This window comes from Amblyomma americanum, chromosome 1, assembly GCF_052857255.1.
Source record: "Amblyomma americanum isolate KBUSLIRL-KWMA chromosome 1, ASM5285725v1, whole genome shotgun sequence".
NCBI classification, from domain to species: Eukaryota; Metazoa; Arthropoda; class Arachnida; order Ixodida; family Ixodidae; genus Amblyomma; species Amblyomma americanum.
The window spans coordinates 27,553,699-27,575,401 of record NC_135497.1 but is presented as its reverse complement, the minus strand read 5'-3'; the positions used below and the strand labels follow the sequence as shown (position 1 = coordinate 27,575,401).

Below are 21,703 nucleotides of genomic sequence, written 5' to 3'. Positions count from 1 at the left end.
CCATAACCTCTCCTTGCGGAATACGAGCGCTATTCGCTATGCCTTTTATGCTACCGATATTTTTCATTGGTAGGAGTGGACATGAGATTGTTAAGATATCAATATTCCTGCTTACGAATGGCATGAAGACGCGAGAAAAACTGCTGCCACCCGTAATCTTCCAATATGACACCGACAGAGAGCGGTAAATCTGCAGAAATTCTACTTGGAATTTACTGTCATTAGCTGTTGGTCAGCATTGCGTTTTTGCGAAATTCTTACGGCACTCGCCTCTCATTGGCTGGGCATTGTCACGTGATGACTGCCCACATCTTGCATCGTCTGCGTTCTTCAGTTTCTATAGTAAATGAAAATTTCGCGCAACGGCTAAAAGTGGTAATCATACCAATACTATTTATTAGCACTTGCGTCGGAAACAGAAAAGTACGGGAGGCAACATACATGGCTGGACTGCGAGGTGAAAAGCCCGAAGCGCTCCGTTGACGGGGTGGACTTCTGCGCCAACGCAGAATCCATGCCGTGAGAATGGAAAAAGATGCTCACGGCTGCCGGGAGAATAACAAAATCTTATTCTACCGGCAGTTAACATGTGATCATGTACAGCCAATGAGAGGCGAGTGCCGTGGGAATAGGGGGAACGGAATTCTCACGGCTATATATATATATATATATATATATATATATATATATATATATATATATATATATATTAAGGAAGCCAACAGTCACCGAAATCAAGGTGCATAGGAGAATGTTTCTTTTTTTAATATCTAGTGCCAATCAATAAGTTTTTTTAAAGAAAATTACTTATGAAGCAGCAGAAAAAACAACCATGCCTACGTCACACTTGCGGTGTTACAGGACGTGCTACGTCCACCGCTATGGACGAGGGTGGCCCTGGTGAACACTCTCAAGGTTCGCTTATACGCAAAACAAATACCCACGAAAGCAGCAGATTGGACAGCCGTCGCCGTAGCTCAGTTGGTAAGAGCACCGGACGCGATATTCGGAGGTCGTGGGTTCGGATCCCACCGGCGGCATGGTTGTTTTTTCTGCTGCTTTATAAGTAATTTTCTTTTAAAAAACTAATTGATTGGCACTAGATATTAAAAAAAAGAAACATTCTCCTATGCACCTTGATTTCGGTGACTGTTGGCTTCCTTAATATGTTTGTCAAACGAGTCCCTCACTTCATTTGCCTTGTCTGCTAATAGCTTAACGGGGGTCTCGGTTCTGGCTGTCTTGATGCCATAGGTAGTATAAGAGGGCTCTCGCACAGTTTCCACCCTCGCCGTTAAATGACGTTCTACGTCACACTTGCGGTGTTACAGGACGTGCTACGTCCACTGCTATGGACGAGGGTGGCCCTGGTGAACACTCTCAAGGTTCGCTTACACGCAAAACAAATACCCACGAAAGCAGCAGATTGGGCAGCCGTCGCCGTAGCTCAGTTGGTAAGAGCACCGGACGCGATAACGCGATATTCGGAGATCGTGGGTTCGGATCCCACCGGCGGCATGGTTGTTTTTTCTGCTGCTTTATAAGTAATTTTCTTTAAAAAAAACTAATTGATTGGCACTAGATATTAAAAAAAAGAAACATTCTCCTATGCACCTTGATTTCGGTGACTGTTGGCTTCCGTAATATGTTTGTCAAACGAGTCCCTCACTTCATTTGCCTTGTCTGCTAATATACACACACACACACACACACACATATATATATATATATATATATATATATATATATATATATATATATATATATATATATATATATATATATATATATATATATATATATATATATATATATATATATATATGTGTGTGTGTGTGTGTGTGTGTGTGTGTGTGTGTGTGTGTGTGTGTGTGTGTGTGTGTGTGTGTGTGTGTGTGTGTGAAGGGAGCCAACAGTCACCGAAACTAAGGTGCATAGGGGAACGTTAATGTTTTTTATGTGTTATGCTTATCAGTGGGATAATAATACTTAGATAATAAATCGCTTAAAGAAAATTACTTATAAAGCAGCAGAAAAAACAACCATGCCGCCGGTGGGATCCGAACCCACGACCTCCGAATATCGCGTCCGGTGCTCTTACCAACTGAGCTACGGCGACGGCTGTCCAATCTGCTGCTATCGTGGGTATTTATGTTTACTGGGTGTAAGCGAGCCTTGAGAGTGTTCACCAGCGCCACCCTCGACCATAGCGGCGGAAGCACGTCCTGTAATACCGCGAGCGTGACGTAGAACGTCATCTAACGGCGTGGGTGGAAACTGTGCGAGAGCCCTCTTATGCTACCTATGGCATCAAGACTGCCAGAACCGAGACCCTCGTTAAGCTATTAGCAGACAAGTTAAAGAAAATGAGGGGCCCGTTTGACAAATTTATGAAGGGAGCCAACAGTCACCGAAACTAAGGTGCATAGGGGAACGTTAATGTTTTTTATGTGTTATGCTTATCAGTGGGATAACAATACTAAGATTAATAAATCGCTTAAAGAAAATTACTTATAAAGCAGCAGAAAAAACAACCATGCTGCCGGTGGGATCCGAACCCACGACCTCCGAATATCGCGTCCGGTGCTCTTACCAACTGAGCTACGGCGACGGCTGTCCAATCTGCTGCTCTCGTGGGTATTTATGTTTACTGGGTGTAAGCGAGCCTTGAGAGTGTTCACCAGCGCCACCCTCGACCATAGCGGCGGACGTAGCACGTCCTGTAATACCGCGAGCGTGACGTAGAACGTCATCTAACGGCGAGGGTGGAAACTGTGCGAGAGCCCTCTTATGCTACCTATGGCATCAAGACTGCCAGAACCGAGACCCTCGTTAAGCTATTAGCAGACAAGTTAAAGAAAATGAGGGGCCCGTTTGACAAATTTATGAAGGGAGCCAACAGTCACCGAAACTAAGGTGCATAGGGGAACGTTAATGTTTTTTATGTGTTATGCTTATCAGTGGGATAATAATACTTAGATTAATAAATCGCTTAAAGAAAATTACTTATAAAGCAGCAGAAAAAACAACCATGCCTGAAAACGAGCCCTTTCCCACCCAAGTCTTCAACCATGTCGCATATGGTGTAACGTCTATGCCTGCTTCATTACATTTTCTACAACCTTATTTTCTACAACCTTATTTTCTACAACCTTATTTTCTACAACCTTATTAACAGACACCATTTTTTACAGACGCCATGAAGAATATCCCCTGGCCTAACCATAGTCATCCAATAGCTCTCATGAAAGGCCGCACGTCAGCCATGATTGATTCATTCTTTTCAGATGCAATAGCTTGATCGAATTCCCTTCATGACAGTATTGCTTCGTGCCCAGATCCAGAAAATTTTCGCACTAAACTAGCGAGTCACCTGTGTTTTACATTATGTTTTTAGCCTTACAACATTACCATTGCCTTCAATATCTCTATAACAGTATGTTACAATTTTTCATTTTTCAAAACTTTTGTTCGAGAATGTTGGGCATGTGGATTTCGAAAAGCATAGCTATATAGTAACGCCACCATCATCGCTAATACTTCAGAGGCATGAAAGAAGTAAAAGAATGCCCCGTGCATGCTTCTTCACAGTGCTGCTTGATAACGCTAAGAGGAAGCCTGTACCGTGTCCAGCTAAGGACCAGCGAAGCCCACTCCGAACCTTTGTAAACGCGAGCACCCTTAACCAGTGCTGGTGCCGTGATGAATCTGGAAGCAGTGAGCGGAGGTTCTCAGCAGGCGCTGGTCGACTCCTCGGAGCGGAACCAGTGCCCCCGCCGTCCGACCCTGCACCGCCTGGGCAGCCACAGGCGCACCATGATGGTCTTATGCGTGGCGGTGGCAGTGCTGGTGTTGCAGGTGAGCTCACCTGCTATGGTAAATGCCTTGGCGAGCACGGTCAGCCTACGCGAGCCGATGTCTGCTGGAGTCCTTGCATGAGACTGGGTGGTGACGGGGACAGTGAGCACCAAGGTGCGCTTTTCTATTCTCAGAAGATAATGTAGATAAACTGTAGTTTTCCCAGGAGAGCGATGCCTGCCACTTCATGGCCGAATAAAGTAGGTAGTTTAGTTGACTCTCAGGTTGTTGGGGTACCTTGCGGTAAACCTAACTCTAATTTCGGCTTGAAGACTAATAATCGCTCAGCCTTTCAGAAGTATCAAAGCCTACGTACAATTCGAGAGCAGTAAAGCGCATTTGCAAGACACACCGCGAGGCGTAAAGAGGACACGGGACAAGCTCTTGCCCTCACAAAATTTCTCGCTGTGGCGGGAGTCCTGCGCCCTCAGCGAGGAATAACTTAAGAACGCAGCGGATTATCCCCGTAAAAGGATCCACTTCCAGCCAATAGCACCGGCCGATTCTCGTGACTCTGCTAGCGTGACAATGTAGGGAGCGGCTCCCCAATGCAGAAAGGGGGCGATCCACGACTATAGAGACAAGGGATTATCCCCTTTCATGTACCACTTGCTTCGTCGCAATACCAGGGGGATGAGGATCGGCCGAAGTCATTGGCTGCTGAAAGGGGCTCCTATAACGTAGAAAAGCCGCTGCTTTGTTGAGTTGTATCCGGCTCTATGATGAGATGGTGTGTGCATCTGGCAAGTACTTCGAGATATTTACAAGCAAGTTACCAGCACCTCACAAGAGGAAATTGTTTCCTGTAGTCACTAGCACTATGGTCAACAGTTCAATGCGTAACACGTCCAGGCGGAACTTAAATTCACACTGCGCCGACGCATCTCTGTGAGAGCAGTTCGACTTTAGTCTCAATTTTGTTACCACGCAGGTGGCGTTGGTCCTGGCGTTATTCCGTCCGACCAAGGTGACTCCGGACGAGGTGATTTCCTTCAAGAGCCTCCTTGAAGTGAGTAGAAAAAAAAATCGTTCACACGCTTAGCTCTGTGAGCGTTGGCAGAAATGCGACAGCTTGCATATTTCACCGCCTATATGACGGTTCTCAGCAGTTTTCAACCAGTATAAGGTATATGCTTAAATTAGAGGCCCTGGCCTCGTCATTGAAAGAATTTGTCAATCGATCGAGTTGCAAGCTCAATTCAAAGATAACAATGAGTAACTGCACATATTATGTGACGTGGCAGCTCTTTGCTATCACGTCATCGATGCTTTGCTACGTAAGCTATATCTGGCGCTGAAGGTTTGTCGACGGTTTTGTGGAGGCGAACAGTTTGCAGCCATTTTTAACCGGGAGAGACATTATAGGGGGTCTGGTGAAGGCACTGCCCGCTACGGTTAGCCTGCACTCGCGTGACACTGTAGCGGTCGAATCACAAATCACCGTTTCCAATATAAATAGTAATTTATTTAGACGGAGAATTCCCCACGCTCGCTGTGTTCCAGGCCGGTTAGTCCTCTAGCGCTGCAATCAGCTCATGCTTGTGTCTTCAAACGACCATGTATCAAGCGAGTTTTTCCGGGTCTGCGGCATCATCGGCGCCAGCAACTGAGTATCCCGCGGTGACATAGCATCACATGACTGCCCGCTTCATTGTCAGTAACTTCATCTCTAGCCGACCAGTGTTCACACTGTTGCGTCATAAGATTACGCGGCCCCCTTTTGTTACCAATGACAGCCCTAACTCTTGCTTTGCGGAGCAGTGCCAACCATTTGCTGTCGCTTCCACTGCTGATTCTATTGCATTATATGAGCGCGCTGCGCTGCTCAGGAGGCATCAAAGTCAATTTCGTTCACCTTTAGGCATAGCAGTGGTAAACAGCTTCACCATTGGTCAGAGTCTCTAACAATTACTTTCGAATCCTCTTTACAAACCTCCAATTCGATCGGTTGTGGCCTGGGGAAAGCTTTCTTAAGATCAGGGCAATTTATCCTTACCTTGTGCGCTGCACAGAAGTATATGCACTCAGACGGGCATCCGTGCTGTTAGCAATTCAGAAATTAAGAGCTTGAAACATTTTTTTGTTTTTTTTTCGACATGCAACGAAAGATGTCAGGGTTAAGTAGGGCACCTGTTAGCGTTGTCACACGGCCGTTTTAATGCACGTTGAGTAAATTGTCATCGAACTCAACGGGGGTCGGCGACATTGAATGAGCATGAAATCATTGAGGATCGACGCAATGCTCAGAGGTTCGAAACGGCCGTTTGCAATCACAAGGACTCTTGTGAGCAGCCTCGCGCTTCCAAGAAGTTGAGAAAACAAGTTGTGGAAACTCGAAATAACAAAGCAAATGATTTTCTTTTGATGAAACCTTTGAACTTGTGCAATTATATTTACTTGGCTTTCCGAAAGACAGCTCCGTAGACTTTAAGATGTAGACAAGTAAATGACGCTTTCGATGGTGCGTCGTGTCCTAACGTTTTGCTTCTTATCGCGTCTTGGGGTGCTTTTGCGACGACGGAGAGCGAGCAGTGCTCCGCAAGCGTGGCAGCGACAGATAAGAACCTGAACAAACAAAGCAGTCGTGGACGGTCACTGATCTGTGGCATCCTCGCTAGCAAAAAAAATGAATTTCTTCTGAAACGTAGTGCGCATCGTCGCCCATAGTCGGTGCGCTATCTCTGTCGGTGGAATGTGCGAACTTGAGGAATTTGAATAACTTTTTTTCCTAGCAGCCGCCTCCAATTAAAAATAGGCATGACTGTTAAATATGCGAGTTCTGATTTATTGCTTCGTTTCGTGTTCAACCGCAAGGTGATAATAATAATCGTGGAGCGTCGCCTGCGCTTAGCGCCATCTGCGGCTTCGCATCCTCCCTAATTAATGATAACTGAAATTCACCCTGCGGGCACAGCAATGCATCTAGATAGACCATTGACTCAATGGCCATGGAGATTACCCGTGTTACAGTAGTATGCGACCGTCAGCTCTCATATCCAGTCTGCATATAGCGTTTCGTGATACTTCCGCTTAATTCATGCACGACAATTGATAAAGAAGCTTTTCGTGTGATGTTCGTTGCGCGATACTTAGACGTTATGGTGCATTGATGGCCCTGATTGTGACTGCACTCGATCTGTTCTGCGCAGGATGTCGATTCACTGACCGGCACAAGCAGCGATATAGACTAAATGGCCACCTGCAGAGAAGCCCTCGAAGAAAAGCCGGATATTATACAAATCAGTGTAGAATTCATTTTGCCCGCCATTTTGAACCGCCTCGCTTCTGAACCTTTTTATGGACAAAAAAACGTAAAAAACGTTATGCGTGAATTAATCGTAAACACATGAGTGCGTACCTCAAACTTCAATGCCGTGTTTGTCTGAATATCGCCCTTAACAGAAAAAACAGAAAAAAAGGTTGCCAGAAGAAGGGTTAACATAAAAAAAAAATGGCCGTTGGGCTCCGCCGTCTCTTGTTTGAAGAAAGGCTTGAATCCTGTATGGCTTCGCATGTGGGTTGTACAGGAGCAATTGCGCATGCGCGGGAAATCTCCGTGCATGCACCTTGGTTATTTGTACGCTGGCCATTGGTCTGTAGCTTTCAGAGCGGTCTAGTTGGGGAAGAGGAAGTCATTCACAGTAAGCTTACCCCTGTGCTGAGGAAACTATGTGACAACAAGGATTTGTGGTCAAATACGGAGCGCGGCACTTAAAAGTGTGTGAAGCAGTTGTCTCAACATATTCAAGCTCAAATAAAGCGCTTGTAGAACTGCCACCATCTTGCGTCTTTGTATGTATTCCAGTTTTTGGCACCTTCTGTTGCCTAACAGTGAATCCACACCTCCATCCACATCCACGACCCTCCAAAAATGTTTCTGACCGCACTTCCACATTATTCCGTGTTCCTTTATCATTTTCTGGAAGGCTTAAATGTGAAGTCGCGTTCAGTCACCCCCCTACCCCCCCCCCCCCCCAGTTTAACAGCGCACCCAAAAACATTCGTCAGCTCCGCACCTCCACGCATTACATACTAGGAAAAGAGCAAAATATTTGATAGGACACTGCATATTTCAATTTAAAGCGTCACAGCGAACCACGGTGCAGCGAACGTGTAACGTAGTGCTGCTGTACTGGCTGAATTTCGAGGGCTATCTTGCGCAAAGAACACGTGCTTGTTGCGCCATCTAGCGGGAAAACAGAAAAATTGTTGCGAAGAAACGAAAGTATTTCGGCTCGAAAGAGCTATTAAATTAAAGAATGCCGCTCTTAAAAACCGTCCGAGCAAAACGCACAATTTTTAGCCTTTCAGGTCGGTGCCGTGAAGGTCACGCTCTGACGTTTGGTGCAGTTGGTGTCTGGTATGACGGCGCCACCAGTTCCGGCGTAGTCTAGTGGCTAGGATACCTGGCTCTCACCCAGGAGGCCCGGGTTCGATTCCCGGCGTCGGAAGTTTCCTCGCGGTCCATGGTACAATTGTTAGCACTCTGGGCTCAATCAAGCGATCCGAGGTCATATCTCGGTGAGACCGTAGGGAGTTTCTTTTTTCCTTCGTTGCAACTGTATTGTGCAAGCAGAACCTTTTGCAAAACCCTGGTAGAACGAAAAACTTATTGTTACAAAGTGCAGCTCTGGCAAACCACTGTGCGGCTGCCCCGGATTCAGAAGCGGTAGGCTCTTAAATGCTGCCCTTTTGGTGCTTACCTAATGCAAAGATATAGCTAGGGCGGAAAACAAGCTTCTGTATTAAGCCTTCCTGGGCATAAGCGGTCTGTACGACAGTGTAAAGAAGGAATTTTTTGTGAAAATATAGCGAGATAATAGCGTTGAAATTGCATGGAAAGGGTTAAGAAGTAGGACAACTGTCGAGGTACACACAGCATTAAGGCAGGGTTGCCCTCTTTGACCGCTGCTGTTTATGATTTATGTGATAAATGTGGAAACAAGGCTAGCTTAGAAGAAAGTAATCTATAGGTTATAATCTATCGTACAGATTAGGCGGAACGGCTGTGGAGCAGCGGCTTCCAGGTTTAATGTATGCAGGCGGTATTGTACTATTAGCTGACAGACTAAGATTTACAGACTGGCTAAATCTTGCGGGGATGAAGAAGACGCTGTAGGCTTCACTTTTAGCGGAATTTGAACGGCTCCACTGATCAGGTGCTTACAATCCAAGGCCATGAGATGCGCAGACTGGCAGAACGCAAATATCGAGGGATTCGGATAAATGAAGGCCACATGGTTTGCGTGGTTTACGAACAGCCTATAAGGACAAAAGGGTGAAGAGATGCCGCGGTAATAAAGCATAGAGCATTATGCGGTTACAACAAGTAAGAATATAGCAAGTTACAATTAAGCCCAAGGGCAACTTTTTCCGCTGCCCTTTCAAGTACCTGAGCATATATAGAAATAAACATTTCATTTGGTTTTATATTTGGAAAGAAAAATGATGACATTGCTTACTTTTCGTAAGGGGCTTTTGTGCCTAAGGGCAGAAGTTAAATCGGGGCTAGAAATAAATTGGAGAGCTGTTGGCAGATTAGCACTAGGTGCCCATGGAAAAAAAGCTACCAATGAGGCAGCATAGGGGACAAAAGCTAGGCATCGACTGAAGCACGGCCCACTGAGCACAGAATATCTCATAGATGTCTTGAAATGTCTGTAATGGTCATAGACATCTTGGACAAGAAAAGATATCTACAAGACGCTGTTTGATACTTGTGTAGAAGATATTTAGCCAAGATGTCCGGAAGCTGTCTTCGGAAGGATTTTTACGCTTTCAGCAGCTACGCAAGACACTTACTAATCCGCTTAAGCAAGTGGTCTTCAATGCATTCTGCTTCAGAAGCCTGGAGGGCTTCCTCACAAGACGTTTAACGGCTCGACTTATATATAGCTGCAGTGCAATATTTACGTTTAAATAGGAAACACCAAGAGAGACACGTGGCCATCAGAAACATGAATATAGAAAAGAGTCAAATTCACATCTTGCCAATACCTACACGCATGCATGACTGCATAGGCAGGAATATTTTATTTCCCCGGTCATGACATTCCGATTCCTGTGGCACATGCGCGACAACCCCCTTCCCATTGAGCCACAATCCATCTACTAAGCAGATATAATCTCAACTGAACTCTGAGACAGGTATTGGATATTTCTTAGACGTCTTGACCAAGACATCTTGCAGATGATTACAAGGCGATTCTAGGCATCTTGAAACACTCTGTAGACACCTTCCAGCTCAGCTAATGCTCCCACTTTTTTTGGGCAACAAGACTTTTTGCAAGACTTCTTGTAGATCTCTCAAAGACAAATTCTAGAGGTTTACGCTGACTTGAGTCACAGTCTACAACAGGGAATATTTATGGCAATCAGAAGTCTCAAGAACTCATTTTGAGCTGTCCCCGAAAGTATACTGCAGTACAGCTGCAGTACAGCTGCAGGACTCACGTATCTGTGAGGCTTTTGATAGCATGGATGTTTTTGCTACCGACACACCCGTGTAGTTATGCTCAAGGGGTAAGGTGCTTGCACATTAGTCGGAAACAGGCACAGGACAGACGCAACACGCGTCCTGCTAGACATAGATATCTTGTGCCTTACTCATGCTTCTGCTATTAACCTTGCTGTCCAGGCTATTCTCATAAGACGCGACGGGCTTTGTACTAGTTTATTTACTAAGATAACGCACGTATGAGTCACGCGCACTGGGCAGGAACATAGGAGGTCCTCGGCGCAAAGTGCCTGCTGAAGCACCTGCACAGGACCTACAAAGGGCGCCTCCATTCCAAGGGTAGGGTTACCCTTCATCTCTCCCTCATAATGCTGCCTTCAAGCTTTTGTTATAAGAGCGTTCATGCTATAGCAACCCGCAACGGAATATTAAACACTCAAATAAAAATAGACGCGAACAAGCGCCATTTGAACGGACACTGTCTTCGCTTTGGCTCTAGCACCATTAGCCGAGTTGTCGCTTTACTCCCAGACACTGTGGTGGTGGTATTGATAATGACGATTATTTTGACGGGGGGATCAGAATTGAAAGGAATAGAGTGAGAGGCAGTCGTGTGAAAATTGGGCGGAAAGGATTAGTGCAGTCATTCAGGAGGAACACCGGAATCGCGCTGTGAGGATGGTTGATTGGATTGGAGGATGAGATTAAGCCAATTGGGCTCTACTCCACGAAGAGTAAGGTAAGGTTCATTCACAGTGATTCCCGGCCTGTCCTCGGGGTGGGGTGGGGGGGGGGGAGCAGCGTGCTGCCTTTGGTGCAGGACATCGTGGTTCTACGCACGCACGACTTGTCACCTGCCCCGGAGGGAGCGGCAACCTGCCCGATGCCGTTCGCCTTGAGTGGCGCGACGCAGGCGCCGAGCCTTTCGCGGCTTCCGGCCGACCCCCGGGAGACGGTGCCATACTTCGAGCGGTCAATGGCCCCCCGGCTGCTCTTCCGCGCCACCTTCGAGGCGGCCAGCTACTTCCTCAACAGCTCGGGCTCCTTCCGAGTGCGTCTCTCTCTCCTTAAACATGCTTGCCTCCTCCTGCTCTTCTTCTCTCGAAGGGAACCTTGCATTTGAGTTTAGAAGAATGAATAGTCGGGAAAGCGTGTATACTGCATTTTCGCAAACAGCCTCTAACACAAAATATTGCTGGAGCTTCATGGCGAAAAAAAAACGGTAGTGGTAAGCCTAACGGCTTAACGCAAGAATCAGCGAAAGTTGATATGCAGCAGCGGCACGAGAGGTCTGGAGTGGGAGGCCCGTTTTAGCATTGCCGAAGTGACCGCCTGGTAACTGAGCGTCTCGCAGGCCTGTTTATGCGTCTTTAAGCTCTCGTATGTACTTGGCCTTCCGCTTGTGGTTCGATCGCGTTCCCGGCACACTTCACGGACTATATACGCCGGTTGAGCTTCACGATGCAGAAGCCATTGTCGCTGCAACGCTGCGCTTTCACTATCCTATGCAGAATCTTCCAAACTGATTGCTAAACACCGGCGGACCGACCGATACAACACGGAGCAAACCCAGGGCAAGAGCAGCGCATATCATACGTGTGGTCTAACGTCCCGACACGGCATGTGCGCAGGAAGGGGATCCAGCGGTCAAGATGGCGACCGGCTCAAACCACTGGCAGATGGCAGATGTGCGAAATGGCTGCCAAGATGGGCTACAACCACCACTACTCGCGCCACGGCGACTGCCAGGTGGTGCACAAGGACCGCTTCTGGCAGGCCGGCTTTGGAACGAACTCTTCGCGCTTATTTGGAGCCACGCGCCATATCGCTGGCGTCGTGGTCTTCGCTATGCGCCGACGACACCAGGGGTAGCTACGGAGAGCCGAACGGCCTGGCCAATCACGTGCGGCGATCGCTCGATCAGTTCGCTGCGCCCTCTCAGCCCGCCAGAAGGGGTTAACGACGGCGGTGCTTTGCGGCAGTTGAGATTAAGTTACGAAGTCTTCTTTTTCCACTACACATGGTGTACTCTTTGCCTACTTGAGTGCGACTGAATTGAGTGACAAATTGTGACAGCGTTTTGCGCGTGTGTGTATTACGCCTTTTTCCCCTTCTCTCTTTCTCCTTTTAGTCCCCCTAATTCCTCTTCCCCAGTGCAGGGTAGCCAACCGGAACCGCTTTCTGGTTAACATCCCTGCTTTTCCCTCCTCCTCTTTATCTATCTATGTGCGAACCTCTGACTTACCACAGCTACTTGAGCAATAGCGGCGGATTGCTTATATCGTCCACGCTGTTATGGGCGCAACTTTAATAAAACAACGAAAAAATGTTCAAATATATCGATGCCGCGGAGGATGGCGCGTGCTGTCTATCGCTTAATGGTGAGTTTAATTGGTCGAGTTTAAGCCGCTGTAACCTTTTTCATCATTTTTTTTCTTTGTGCATCGATGATCATTTGGGGACAAAGCCATCCGTCGGTCTATCGATGAACCTATAGCGGGTGCATTTAAAAGGCGGGAGAGTAAGGTGCTTTGCGGGGCATCTATCAAGAGTATACAAACGATATAAGCCAACAACAACACGTTTGTTGTATAGGACAATGCGTTCGTCGGTGGCACAGCACACATCGAACACATTACGCCATTAACACGATTCCTGCCGTAGATTTGGCAGAGTGAGCGACACGTACAGTACCTGGAGCGAGCAGGATGTTCCACAAAAGAATTCCTTTATCCCTCTTTTAATGGTCATTGAACTCCCTTTTATTATTGAACCAGTCATTCGGTTCATCTCGTCTCTTCTGGTCTCGTATAGTCCTGTGCAGGGTACAACTTAGTGCGGGCTTTCCCCCAGGCAAACGCTCTGTATATGCATGCGAAGCTTGCAGCACCAATAACAAAGAACATTGTCGTACAGATGACCGAACGATGCCAAAGCTGGTTCTCCTTGTGAGCAGTTCTATTACCATAACGACCGCTAAACCTCTGGCATCGGATAATTGCAGCCAAATGGCAACACCGAGAGAACCTTGCCTTCATTTTTTTTCTTCCAATTGCGCGCTAAACTACTCATCAACGTGCTCCTCCTTCTGAGATTGTTTTGTGAATGCACAGGGGTGTGATATGCATGTCTACCCGCCACGGTGGCTCAGTGGTTAGGGCGCCCAGCTACTGAGCCATACTACCTTAAGGCATAGATCCGGACCTCAGCGACCGCACCTCGGCGACCGCGTTTCAGTGGTGCGAAACGCAAAAGGGGCCCGTGTGCTGTGCTATGTCAGTGCACGTTAAAGTTCCCAAGGTGATCGAAATTAATGCCGGAGACCTCCACAAGGTCACCGTTTTCTCCTTTTCACCTTGCGCTTCCATAATTATTTCTTTCATCACGGCGTTGTTAAGATGTCCACTATAGGTTTCGAGGACCCGACTCTGGCTGTAAGGGACGACGCGTAGTGGAGGGATCCGGGCAATATCTACCACCTGTGGTTCTTTAAAGCGCACTGCACAGTACACGGGCCTCTAGACTTTCGCCTCCATCTAAATTCGACCGCTGCGGCAGGGATCGAACCCGCGTCTTTGGGGTCAGCAGCCGAGCGCCATATCTACTGAACTACCGCGGCGACCACGACTTCTCTATAAAGGTTTTAAACCTAGTGCCACCTCGCTTATTAAGCAACCGCTGTTGAAAAATAATTCCATCGTGGTTTGTTCACAGTTTACGTCGGTAAGTGTCGTTGCCTACCTGTAATGGTACAAAATAAATCAGTGAGGCCGAAATGCGCACAGCAGGTTGGCATTGTTACTTTGTATTCTTGTTTTCTTTTTGCGCCTGGAATAAGGTTTTTTCTCTCGAATTTTTTGTGTCTGGGAAGCCAGATGCAACGGCGTATATGGGCTGAAATTGGTGAAAAAACCGTATCATTGACAGCGAACTCAGCGTACACGTATGCTTACGTGAACGCGTACTTCATCTTCTGGTTTTTGTGATATCCCCATATATCTCCGGATTGAATGCAAAATTGGTGCATGATGCATGGGGTTTAACGTCCCAAAGCGACTCAGGCTATGAGGAACGCCGTAGTGAAGGGCTCAGGAGATTTGTACCACCCGGGGTTCTTTAACGTGCACTGACATCGCACTGTACACGGGCCTCGAAAATTTCGCCTCCATCAAAATTCGACCGCCGCGGCCGGGATCGCGTCTTTCGGGCTAGCAGCCCAGCATCATAGCCACTGAGCCACCGCGGCGGCAGGACGCAATAATTACAATAAGGGTACGTGAGATTCTGTGATTCCATCTCATCGTGTACAGCCTTGTTGCCTGGTTTGTCCCGGCGATAGCGCAGTCTGTGCATGCAATTGTCAATGGTGAAAATAAAGTGTAGTTGATCCTGAATAGGAATAATTACATTATCCTGGCCCCTGATAGGTGCGACTGCCACAAAGAGCACGAAACGAAAAAAATCCGAGAGCGTACGTTAGACCTAATAATTTTTCTGCGCTGGTGAGCCTTAAGAAAATTACTCAGGAATGAAATGCACGTTAGAATTCTACACCAATGCAGAATATAGCAGGGAAAACCTTCTACAAGCACCTTTTTGGTAGCGTGAATTTAAATTTTACTTACAGCCCACATATAGAATTAGCTTCTTGGCGGTCTTTTGAGCGCTGTTTTTTTTTTATTCACCAATAAATGAAAGCACGTGTTTGTTAGTGCTTCCAAATGTCTTTCTGGTGACTCAAGTTTTCTACAGCCTTTCACTGCAGTTCTATAATGAGTCTTAGCGAACCGGGCGGGAATATGAGATATGACGGCCTCTCCAGCTGTGTGTCCTGCGAACAAAGACAGCTGCTTTATGTACCCAAGAAAGAAGGCAAAAATGTTAGAAGAAACGCGGGGTGTGTCTCAATTTTCGGTGAGTGCTCCACAAGAATAGCCCTTGTGCTAATAGTGTGAGGTCAAAAAGGAGTGGCCCAATTGGAAGAATCGTCGAATTCCGATTCTGAATCGGTTCTTGTGGTGACCAGCGCTCCCCGCCGACTTTCTTACCCAGCCTCTTCTCACAGCCTTCTCCAGGTGAGGGCGTTCTAGGTACAGCAGATGCTAGCAGGCAAGCAGGGCCGGCTCGTCAAGGACGGGATTCACTACAGGGCCGCTACAACCCTGGACATTGCGGCCCAGCCGATCCAGGAGACGTGCTCTTTTTGGGGGGCTGCAGAAGCACTAGAACCGCGAGGGCAAGGCCGATCACCAACACCACCGGAAGTCGGGCCCGAGGAGCCGGTTACCGCCCCGGAAGAAACAAGCCCAGGTCCCAGCCCTCCCTGGACCTACAAGCACGAGTCGCCATGCGGGCGGGTCGTCGAGGACGCAGTTCACGGCCCCCAAGGACGTACCTCGGTCATGCCGCCACCCCCCAGGTCATGTCGCCCCAAGGTACCCCGGGGATGCGGTGGGAGCCGCAGTCTTCCGGAGCCCAAACAAGGACATCAGCTCCGATAATGGCCGACCTCTATATAACCAACCTCTAATATAATATAACCAACCTCTATATACAGCTTTCATTGATTACGAGAAAGCATTCGACTCAGTGGAAACCTCAGCAGTCATACAGGCATTGCGTAATCAGGTGGTAGAAGAGCCTTATGTCAAAATACTGGAAGATATATATAGCAACTGCACAGCTACTATAGTCCTCAATAAAGTCAGCAATAAAATTCCAATAAGGAAGGGCGTCAGGCAAGGAGACACGATCTCGCCAATGCTATTCACCGCCTGTTTACAGGAGGTATTCCGAGGCCTGAATTGGGAACAGTTGGGAATAAGAATAAATAGAGAATACCTAAATAATCTGCTATTCGCTGATGACATTGCCTTGCTGAGTCACTGAGGAGGTGAACTGCAAATCATGATCAATGAGTTAGAGAGGCAGAGCAGAACGATGGGTCTAAAAATTAACATGCAGAAAACCAAGGTAATGCTCAACAGTCTAGCAAGGGAACAACAGTTCACAATTGGCAGCGAGAGCCTGGAAGTTGTGAAGGAATACGTCTACTTAGGGCAGGTAGTGACAGCTGATCCGGGTCATGAGAGGGAGATAACTAGAAGGATAAGAATGGGGTGGAGCGCATATGGCAGGTTCTCGCAGATCATGAGTGGCAGTTTACCAATTTCCCTCAAGAGAAAAGTGTACAACAACTTTATCTTACCGGTACTCACCTAGGGGGCAGAAACGTGGAGGCTAACGAAAAGAGTTCAGCTTAAGCTAAGGGCAACGCAGCGAGCCATGGAAAGAAAAATGATAGGTGTAACGTTAAGAGACCGGAAGCGGGCAGAGTGGGTGAGGGAACAAACGCGGGTTAATGACATCCTAGCCGAAATCAGGAGAAAGAAATTGGCTTGGGCAAGGCATGTAATGCGAAGGCAAGATAACCGCTGGTCCTTAATGGTAAAGGAGTGGATTCCAAGAGAAAGTGAGCGTAGCAGGGGGCGGCAGAAGGTTAGGTGGACGGATGAGATTAAGAAGTTTGCAGGCAAAGGGTGGATGCAGCTGGCAAAGGATAGGGTTAATTGGAGAGACATGGGAGAGGCCTTCGCCCTCCAGTGGGTGTAGTAAGGCTGATGATGATGATAAATGCCCGACCAGGTTTCGCAGCTCATCCCTTCACTGCCGGCACAGTTGGCGCACTATCCGCATGTTGCGCCCGAAGCGGCACACCTGACTCACATGACAGTGCCGCCCTGCGCTGGCCCCGACCTGGTCCGGATGGTCGGCGACATTGTCGGACACTTCATGAGCCTCAAGTTGTCCTAACAACAGCAGCTATATATATAGGCAGGCTCCGTTCTCGGCGCCCCCGAAAGCGCAAACAGCAGCAACCCGACCGCAGCGGCTGCGTTTTTACGAAGGAAAAACGCTAAGGCGCCCGTGTGCTGTGCGATGTCAGTGCACGTTAAAGATCCCCAGGTGGTCGAAATTATTCCGGAGCCCTCCACTACGGCACCTCTCTCTTCCTTTCTTCTTTAACTCCCTCCTTTACCCCTTCCCTTACGGCGCGGTTCAGGTGTCCGCCGATATACGAGACATACTCCGCCATTTCCTCCCCTTCCTCCCCCAAAAAAACAATTATTATTAATAATATTTAAGTATCCTGGAATTTTTATACCTACATGAAGCTCGTCGCGCGCAGAGATTGGCGGAGCTGTACCGTGCGTTGGGTCAGTGCCTCCTCCATACTATATGTATAGAGGAGGCGCTGGTAGGGTGCGGAAAGAATCTGTGTATGCTGTCACGTAAACGCACCTCCGAGATTTGGACGAACCGCCCATCCACCCTGAATGGTGCTGGGCGGGGAGCAACAGAGCGGAGCACGGTCGCAAAGGAGGCGTGGGGATACTGTGGCGCCAGGAGTTGCAGTGGCAGACGCCACAGTCAGAGCAAGACTGCGCCGACCTCCAGTGGGTCATAGGCGATGTTTTGGGTTTGTCGGTGGCAGTGTGGTACACAGAGAAGGATTGCGGAGAGCGTGAGAGCAGCGCCTGTGTTGTGTTCTCGGGCAGAACGCAAATATCCACGATCTTATACATAACAGTAACCACAAATGAATGAGTCAGCTGAAAGAACTTTTAAAGAAAGTGCATTGAAAACATTCCTTTGATTTCACATATGTATGACCATGTTGTTCCGGAACTTTGGGTGTGCACTAAGTCATGAACACGCAATCTAATCATGACTAACACGCGACCTTCCAGCCGTGGCAGACAGCAGGTGCCACAGCTATTAAGACTAAAGAGTGCGCTGAAATGTCGCTGTACCGAGTATCGTAATCATCTGTGACTTTTCTGTTCTCGAACCTTGGGTGCAAGGAAAACTTGTGAGTTGGAAGCAAGATTTTAGGACATATATTTTTACGTGGCGGCCAGCCAAAAAAAAAGGCGCGATGATCGATGGCAATGAGGTGATTTAATAGCCGCTGGCCTAGCGCGAGTGCTCCTGCCCGCGCCACTGCACAGTTCGTCGTCTTCTTCGTCACAATATCCTACAATTCTGTACAAAAGCATTGTTGAGCGGGAAACCGTTTATGAATGCAATTTTTTTCATATCATGTACGATTTCGCTATACCAATCACAATAGCTGCAGATCACCCAACGGCAGTCTAGTTTTATTATTATTATTAACGTTTTTGCTATCTAAAATATCGTTCCCCATTAGTTTTCTATGGCAGGCTTAACTGTTCGATGTGATCAATGGAAACACTTTAAAAGAAAGATTTTGCAACATATTATAAAAATGCACCACTACCTACAATATTTCTATAACTGCCTTACAATTTTCAAATTTTCCAAATTTTTGTCTGCGAATATTGGACATAATTTTTTTCAACACAGAAACCATCGCACCGTGTACACGGTAAATTCTAGAGGCCCGTGTACTGTGCGATGTCAGTGCACGTTAAAGACCCCCAGGTGGTCGAAATTTCCGGAGCCCTTCACTACGGCCTCCCTCATAGCCTGAGTCGCTTTGGGACGTTAAATCTTCATAAACTATAAACCAAAAGGCCAGTAACATTTATGTCCTGTGGTTACCAAAATAGTGGTTACCAGAATACGATATCCATAATTTTGTTCGCCATTGACGAACACTATAGACTTCGGGAGAATGATAGACACACGACAGAGCATCTTCATATAGATTTGTCATCTCTTATAGCGCGGTGTTATTGTACTTGGAGTGAAAATAAAATTTACAGCACACCACAGATTTGTATAAGAGATGTACCTTTGTTATATTACATTGTTTAAACAACTGATACGAGTGGTCCTTATATGAAACATATACCACGACGCGTGCAAAATGATAGTAATGAATACGTTATAGTAATTAGTGACAATGATTTTGCGAATTCATAACTTCTTGGTAGGTCTGGGCGGCCCGACAGTATATGTTATGAAGACAACCTAGAAGCATACAGAGACAACTGAGAATCAGCTCTTACAGTGTTGCTATAGCTTTATATTTATTTCTTTATATTTGCCACGATCTTTCAGAAGGGCCGTAATGGTTTATGACATTTCAGCAGCGTTGCACAAAAGCGATTTGTATCAAGCACGTGACAAAGAGAATATCAATAAGAAACGATGTCAAGCGTGGGAGTTGTGCTCGCAAGACTTATATGTGTCGATAATAATTTTCTTATAATATTGCATAAGTTTGCATAACATCTTACGGCTCGTTGAATACTTCTGAGGGCAAAGGCGTCAATATCTGTTTTGCTCTTCCATTCTCGAATGTGAAGCCGATGCGATATAGTGGAAACAGCTTCAGTGCAACTTGCTCTATTTTCTTCACCCTCACACGGCAATGCAGGTTTGTGTACTAGCTGAATGATTCATTATTTCCAGATGCAATAGCTCGATGGAATTTCCTGCCGGATGAGATTGCTTCGTGCTCAGATCGAGCAATTTTTCGGGCTAAACTAGCGAGTCACCTGTGTTTTCCATGGTGTCTTTGGCCTCACCAAACAATCTGATCCTTTGATACTCTTTCATGATTTTTTGCTTTGTTTAGTTCATGTGCTTATCCTTGGGTCTGCAGGCAGCGTAACCACACGCATAATGGACGGCTACGGCAATGACCACCTGCCTGTCTCGAGCAAAAAGCAGTCCACTCGGTTGGAATGTACAGGGCTGGATTCCACTGAAGAAAGCCTCGTCGTGAACGCGCAATGTTACCGACAGCAGGCGATGGACTTGTGCAAGAGAACGGCCCCCGCCCTGTGCAATGAAGAAGGCTCCAGGTCCATCATGGCGACCCACGTCCCCGAAGGGAACAACATCAACGACCTTTCCCATCCGCGTACGGCGTCTCCAATGGCCCCCGAGATGCTGGGCCTAGCGTACCTGTTCACTGAGCATGACGCCACGGTATCCTTCGGTTCGAACACGTGTACGAACCAATGGTCGCCAGGAGTGGAGCAGCACCGCTACCGACGTGGCACCAAAGGGCCAGGTGTCACCTGTGGCACAAGGACCAACCTGCGGCAGCTGTCTGAGCCGGCGTCGCACCAGGACCACCCCTCCAGCGAGACGAGTGGCCTGCACCCGAGCGACGCGGTCTCAGCCATCCTCCGTCTCCGGGCTCAGCAGCCGGCCTTTCCAGGGATGCAGCCACCGCACGTGACCGAGTCCGTTCCCCCGCCAACCTACAGGACATGGCTCGCCTCGCAACCCTTCCCCCTGGACCCTCAGGCTCAGCAATCGTTCCCAGTCTATAACAATGGGGCGCAAATGCCGCGCCTGACATCGGCGGTTAAAAGCGAGCTGCCCTTGGCTCAGACCCGGGCTACAAGGCGTTCAGGGAGAACATCATTGCGAAGAAAGAAAACAACGGAAGAAACTTCCAAATGAAGGCAGGGATAAGGGAAGGACCAGGACAGCGTGGCCCTCCAACAACGCGGGCTTTCATTCAGCGGGAGCGCACTGGGAGCGTCGGAAAGTCACAGAGTCTGCCAAGAGATGAAGTTGAAGTTTATTCCTTTCTTACAAAGGAGGAGCCGGGACTAAAAGCTGCGGCGACAGCTTGACAATGGTCCCGGCTCCTTTACATACCCGGCAGTACAGGAGGAAAAGCGACGGCTATACATACAACAAACATACATACATACAAAGCAAAAGTAAATAAATCAACACTTCGCAGGCCACCTATGCACATCATGCAAAAATGACAAAATAAAATGCGATGCGATGAAAAGGTCATAGATAATCATACAAAGAATGGTGCATAATAATCAGAAAGACTGCATCTGAAATTCTCAAGGAAAAGAATTCTCCCGGCAGTATTCCCGAATTTCGTGTTTTGATTTTCGGGTTATGTCAAAATTTTCTTCGTTTAATCTGTTCAGCAGAATTGGAAGGTTATAACATAAGGGTTGATTCACATAATAGGCTCTTGGTGTTGGGGTAAACCAAATTTCTCTGTGTCTTGTGTCACGGCAGCTGGCGTTTTCTCTGAGTTGTGCAAGCAAAATGATGAGGTTGTCGGGGTGTTTTAGGTGAGATTTGTAACATGATAGTAGTCTATAAGTATATAACGTTAATATTGGAAGGATTTCATACTTCACAAAAATATTCCTGGTGGGAGAAAAGAGTGGTACATTGGCAATACATCTCACTGCTTTTTTTCTGAAGCAGATGTATCTTGTTAAGATTTGTTATGCCTGTTGTGCCCCACACTATGTTACAATACTGCAAATAAGAAAGTACTAACGCATTGTAAAGTATGATCTTTACCCTTATTGGAAGAATGGGCCTAAACCGCGCAAGTATACCAAGGGCTGAGGCGACCTTTGAACGTATGTAATCAATATGTGTATTTCAAGTTAAATTGCT

At 47.2% G+C, this 21,703-nt stretch overlaps 1 long non-coding RNA gene and 1 other non-coding gene across 2 annotated transcripts; both read left to right on the top strand.

Annotated features, from left to right (window-relative positions):
- Nucleotides 1-3,580: 3,580 nt before the first annotated feature.
- On the top strand, nucleotides 3,581-7,551 carry LOC144131659 (uncharacterized). The gene is made up of 3 exons (XR_013314706.1): nucleotides 3,581-3,858; nucleotides 4,790-4,867; nucleotides 7,008-7,551. It is a non-coding gene; the product is annotated as an uncharacterized LOC144131659 (long non-coding RNA).
- A 686-nt stretch (nucleotides 7,552-8,237) lies between these two features.
- On the top strand, nucleotides 8,238-8,309 carry TRNAE-CUC (transfer RNA glutamic acid (anticodon CUC)). Its single transcript has one exon. It is a non-coding gene; the product is annotated as a tRNA-Glu (tRNA).
- The last annotated feature ends 13,394 nt before the right edge of the window (nucleotides 8,310-21,703 follow it).